Below are 6,550 nucleotides of genomic sequence, written 5' to 3'. Positions count from 1 at the left end.
CTTCCCATTCTGGTAACAAAGAATCTTCGTATACCTTGTAGGCTGTCAATATTGAAGTGTAGATTTTGAGCTTTCTCAGCACAGTTCCCTATAAAGTTGTTAGAATCATTCTTCGCATTCTTCCATGGCCAAAAACTCTTAATTTTTACTAAATAATGGCCTAATCCACACATCTAACATCTGCAACATTGAAACTACTTGTCTGTCTAATGATAATATAATCTATTGTAGGACGTAGTTTTCTAGTATTCTGTTGCCGAGTATATTTATGAATATACTTGTGCTTAAAAATGTGTTGGTACTTTTCAGATCAAACTGTTTGCAATTTTCAGTCGATCGTTCTCCATTGTCACTATATCATCTCTCCACGATTTATACTATCGCACATGATTCTCTAATTGCTACTCTTGCGTTCATATCCCCCTTGATAATCAGTTCCTTTCTCCTTGGGATTTTTCCCTACAGTCTCCCTAAGGATTGTCTACAACGTCTCTTTCTCCTGATCTCTTGCATCATTCGTGGGTGCATATACACCAATAATTACAACTTCCCTAGTAGATAGAGTCATTTCTACCACAGTAATACGTTCATTAATAAATTTCCAATTTGTGATTCTCTTTTTCCATGCTTTTTTTTTAATTATAATAGAGACCTCTGCTTTGGCTCTTACCGCTTTGGACATCCCACTCCGGATATGTACAGAGCTACCAAGCTCTTCTCCTTTGCCTTTCCTCTTGGTCTCACAGAGTACAACACCCATTTGAAACTGTTAAGTTCTGTTGGTAGTATATTCAGTTTTATGGACACGTCTTGCACATTCCAGCATTCACATGTCATTTTCCTTTTTTCTTCGGTAGTTCGTCGCCCGCGATTCCAGTTTTTATGAGACATATTATTAGGTTTTTTAGTATTTTAATTTCTTCACGTGAGTGAGGTGATGGCCCACGGCACAACCCACGACATGGGGACCAGGTAATTCATTCTCAAGGTTTTCTTCCTTTAGCTTCTGATAAGCCAAAATCAAGCTACAGCGCAGCAGTCGCTAACTTTAGTCCACCCCGGGTATTTTATTTCCCCCATACGCCTACTGGGGAAGCGCCCAATGGGAGACTAGCAACCCCACACGGACTGTTTTACCGGAGTAAATGCCAGCTTCCTCCGCAGCAGGCGTTTCCCTGTGTACGTTCAATGAGAATGTTCAGAAATCAAAACTCCAAATGCCGACCCACCCCACGGATCAGTGTTGTCCCTTAATTTATTCACAATATACGGGGGCTGTTCATTTATTGAGGCCCGAACAGTCACGCAATGCAAACTACAGTGAATATCTTATGAAGCAGTCACAGATGTGTCGGGCCGTGTCCCCACTATGCCCGGCAATCGCGTCATGTCGCTTTTTTCAGTTCTGAGTGCGCAGTGAACATGTAAAGATGCCCAGAAAATAATTTCACGCAGAAACGCTGTTGTATTGCGTAAAGTACGACTGCCTGGTAAGATATTTTGCGTGATGTAATGCAGCCCATGTGTCATTAATGCCATGAAGTTCCTTCTTCATGACGGTTCTCGGCAGCACGCTACAGGGCAACGAGGACGCCCCTGAGGCGTTTTCGATACGACGTGTTTGATCAACCACCATACAGCTTAAACTTGACTGCCTCTGAGTTTCATTTCTGCTCACATGAACCACTTGCTGTCAAGACAACGCTTTGCCATAGACAACGAACTGCAGACCAGCGTAGAGAACTGGTGGAAAGCACAGGCGACTGTCTTCTATGATGTCTAAGTCGGAGAGGCGACTATGTAGAGAAGTAGCTGGAAGGGGTAGCTAACTGCTTTAAAAAAAATAAAATAAAAAAAAAGCGCTGTGGTTTCAATGGTTTCAATTTCGCGATAGATCGGATTCCACAAACATATGGAAGAACCACTAACAAAAACGCTAACCACGAATAAGAAACTCGTTTGTCTTTTCCTGAAGAGTGACTTAGAAGTGTCTACTGAGACTACAAATGAGTATGGTACGTAGAATGATACTCTATGGAAACACTTTCTGGGACCTAACGAGTAGAGCCCGTCTCAACGAAATACAAACACTCCAAAATAAATAATTTATACGAATTTTGGTACGGAACAGATACTCGAGAATCACATTCCTACATCACGACACTCAGAGATAGCAATTCAGAATGGATCAACGAATCCACGCAATACGATAGATCAGATCCGTAGTACCGTCAGATTGCTGGAACACGCACGCACAACGATCCCTGGCGCCGATCCAAAGATCCTAAGACGGTAGCTCAGAGGTCATAAAATAATTTTAGAAAGAAAGTGTCGGAGATAGGGTTATAGACCATTGTCGCAGTTAAAACGCTCCTCCAAAGCGAAATAAAGTGAACCTGGCGGCGATGGGACTTCAGATACACTCAGGAAGAAAGAATAGGTTATCATTGTAGCGATAATACGGGCCGCAATTGGGAAATTCACCGACGTCAGTGGCTTTGACAAAGGGCAGATTGTTAAGGCTTGGCGGATGGGAAAGAGGATTTCGGAAACAGCGAAACTGGTCAGCTTTCCGCATGCTGTGATGATTACTTATGGAAAGTGGATGAAAGATGGTGAAACCACGAGTAGGTGGCAAGGCGCCGGACGTCTACTTATCAGGTGGAGGTCGCGAGCTTGTCCCCTTTGCGAAGGAGGATAGGCGGCAATCTGTGGCAGCTCTGACGACGGAGTCAGGCACTAGCGTACGTAGCACAATGTCCGGCATGCATTGTTGGACACGTGGGCCCCTCAGGATACGACTCCAAAGAGTTCCAATGTTGACAAACGTCATCGTCAATTACGATTGCAGTGCGAAAGATATCAGGGAGAATGTGTCTTGGATCAATGGAAACGTCACCTGGTCGGATGAAGCATGTTTCTCGTTGTACATCTGATCTGGTTGGTGTGGGCAGTATTATGCTATGGAGGACACTCATTTGAGCTTCCACGGACCCTACGTAATTCATGTGGGACGGCATCGGGTGGCAGCTGCACGCCCCCAGACCACCGGTCCATAATTCACGAGAACTGCGTGATCTGTACATAGACATCTGGTGCCACATACCTCCGGAAACCTACAAGACTTGTTGAATCCATGTCACGCAGAAACGCTGTTGTGTTGCCTTCTAAAGATAGACCACGCTGATGGACATGTTTTGGTTCATCTGCGTACGTACATTTGGAAAACAATATATGTATTGTAATATTAGTTTGTAATAAAATCAAAGCACTTTTATTAAGGACACAGTATGACGTCGTTTTTATACATGAGTAGGCACTGTAGCTCAGTAACTTAGGTTTGTAGATTTTTAGACTAAATTTATGTTTCCAAGAACAACGCCCTATAAGTGTTGAAACTGTGACTATTTGGAAAGTGTTTCTGCCCTATCACTTCCAGATTCTATTTCTGGGCCGTATCAAGACTGCACAGTTTGTGAATTTCGAATGGATGCCGCTTTACGTCTCTAAACGTTTCGCTCTATGTAGCTGGAAATATTCCGAGAGTATCTGAAACTTCGAACTTTGCTTTTACTACTTTTGAATGCTAGCATTTTATTGTTATAATGGGGGGGGGGGGGTCAAGATAACTGTAAATTACTTGAAAGCGGGAGAACTTTGGCGGAAGACTGCTGAATTCCACGTAACTCAGACGAATTTGAAGCTGTGAATAGACTCTTAATGATTTCTCGCTCTTTTGCCCGCTATTATGTCACTTATCGTTGTGGCCTCTCGTCCATACAGAGTACGGATAAGTGGTAATGTGAACTTGGCTTTCAGACTAATAAACGTTGGTTTAAAAATAATGTGTGCTGAAACCACCATTTAAAATATGATCATGCTGCCCTGTATTAGCATTTCAGGAAGCTGGAGAGCAGGAAAAACTGTAAACGTCGCAACGTACAGGGATAGGAGGGAAACACGATCTTCTTTTGCAAGGAAGATTAGAATACTTAGCACTGTCGGAGGGATATATTATGACAAAAGCAGGAAGTGCGGAAAGCAGGGCTGCATATTGGCAATGCAGATTTTTCATTTTTGTGTTGAAAAGGCAGTGACTAATGTAAGGGGCAATATTTCGGTGTGGGAATCGTGTCTCATACATTATATGAAGCAAGATACTACTCGCTGATGATGTGGCAGTAGCCGCCGAAAGTGAACACGTGCTTTCTGAAAAGGAGCGTGTACTAGCTGACGGCTGTCCGCATACAGAAGAAGGAAACTAAGATAATGTCATCTTTAATAGAAGAGCAAGCAGGATGGCTACTTACTGTCTATGGGTAATTGGTTCTTGAAGATTACACGAATTTTACCATCTCGGAAGTACAATAAATAAAACCGATTTACGGAATATAATCAAAGGTGCTAACATCCAAAAATATAAACCATGAAAGCAAAAAAGAATCGTGAAACTATGGGTACGGAACAATCTTACCCACTTTTAATTAATTAACTTCACTTACTTTAAAGCTCGACTGTTCAAAACGTACGCTGACAGAAAAAAAACGCAACATCAGAAGATAATCAATCTCTAGAAGTGAAATTTCTGGAATAAATTTGTCTAGGTACACCATTTACGTGATTAACACTGCGAGATTACAGGTTAATGTAATAGCAAGATAAGCCAGTGGAAGTGTGAAATGCTGGTACGTTACTAACAGGTGTAAGCGCCAGACAGTTGAATGCAAGCATGCAAACGTGCGTGCACTGTGTTGTACAGGTGCCGCATGTTAGTTTGTAGGATGGAGTTCCTTGCCTGCTGTACTAAGTCGATCAATATACGGATGGCTAATGCTCGTTCTGGATGACGCTGGTGTTATCGTCCCATATGTGCTGCACTGGAGGCAGATCTAGTGATGGGCAACATGTCGACACTCTATAGAGCATGTTAGGTTGCAACATAGGTATGCGGGCAAGCGTTATCGTGTTGGAAAACACCCACTGGAATGCTGTTCATGAATAGCAGCTCGACAGGTCGAATTACCAGACTGACGTACAAATTTGCAGTCACGGTACGCGGGAAAACCACGACAGTACGCTTGCTATCATACAAAATCGCACCCCAACTGCTGCCCGAGGCCGGTCTTCTTGCGACGGTACATTCTCGTGACCAAACCTAGCAGCAGTCCATGTAAAGTGGCTACATTTCTACCAAGTCTTTCTGCAACGCCGCGGATGCAACATCCAGCTACTAGCAGCCCTATTACGCGGCCTCATTCACACTCAGTAAGATCTTGATAATCACTTCTTTGTCGCCTTAAAGGCGTTCTTGACGATGATTAACTCACCACAGAGGTATCTAACACACGACCATTACAGTGTGCATTTAAAGCAAACCTGATTTGCATCCTCATAGTCGCGCTACTAGCACCGCTCTTATGCGATTGGTGGGAAATTCAAACAGACGCCATCTTCCATATGTAGAAACACGTCTACCAACTTTCGTTTATGTCGCAAAACTCTTTCTTAATGTTCCGATTTTTTACCATCGGCGTGGTTATGTTTGACCCATGTCTTAGGTTGGAAGACTGTTAAAGAAAAAAAGACAGGGTGGGGCAGATTCGAACAATATATTTTCCGACAGCTGAATCATATTATTTATAATGGAACGTCAGCACTATTCTCCTGCTCTGTTGACGTAGTACTAAACAGAGCTTTGGTGGAATATATAGATAGGCAGAGGATATTTCCCAGGATATCTGTACGGTTTGAGTACACCTTCTGGAAGGCAGAATTTCAGGTTCTGTTCCAAACTAAAATGTTAATAATTTGTCGTAAAATTTGACGCAAAAGCAAAACAAGCAAAATCAGTAATCCGTGCGAAATTTAATTCAGAAGTCAGTTTCTGCAAAACGTAACTATTGCCACGTAATGGGCTCTTTCCAGTGGAATGTTCACAGCAGTGGACACTACTCTCCTGTCAGAATGAATCCTTCATTCTGCAGGGGAGTATCTTGCTATGATGCTTGCTGACGGGTTAAAACTGTTTACCGGATCGGCAGTCGAATCTCGGGTATCACTCGCTAAGAGAAGTGTACGCTAAAGGCAAAAGAACCGTGATGGTAGCATGTTCTAATCTGACAGAAATTTACGCTAAACTCAAGCTCCTACATATTAATGCAAGTTCCTATGTAAATACAATACAGAATGGATATTAACTTCGGATGATAATCTGATATGCAACACGGCAATCTACATCGAACGATTTCCACCCGCTAACTTGCGTGAACAAATACGTAATGCATTATCAGCGTTCTACCTAGATCGTGAAATTGTATGTAGTATTTTTCTCATTTATTCAGACATGATGCTAATCGCCGTGCACTGAAGTCCTCAGAAAAACGTAAGGCACCCGGCTGTTCGTGCAGGGTGGATTCGAATACCAGAGTTAAAATTTCGGATGTTTTTCACGGCTATTTTCCAAGCAGTTCGGTTTACGGGACCCGTGGTCTCCAGTGGCTCTTTACAGAGTAATTTCTTTTCGATTGATGTCTAGCCCCATTTATTTTTG

This window comes from Schistocerca americana, chromosome 3 (genome assembly GCF_021461395.2).
Source record: "Schistocerca americana isolate TAMUIC-IGC-003095 chromosome 3, iqSchAmer2.1, whole genome shotgun sequence".
Taxonomy (NCBI): domain Eukaryota; kingdom Metazoa; phylum Arthropoda; class Insecta; order Orthoptera; family Acrididae; genus Schistocerca; species Schistocerca americana.
The sequence above is the reverse complement of the archived record's forward strand: the minus strand, read 5'-3'. Positions refer to the sequence as shown.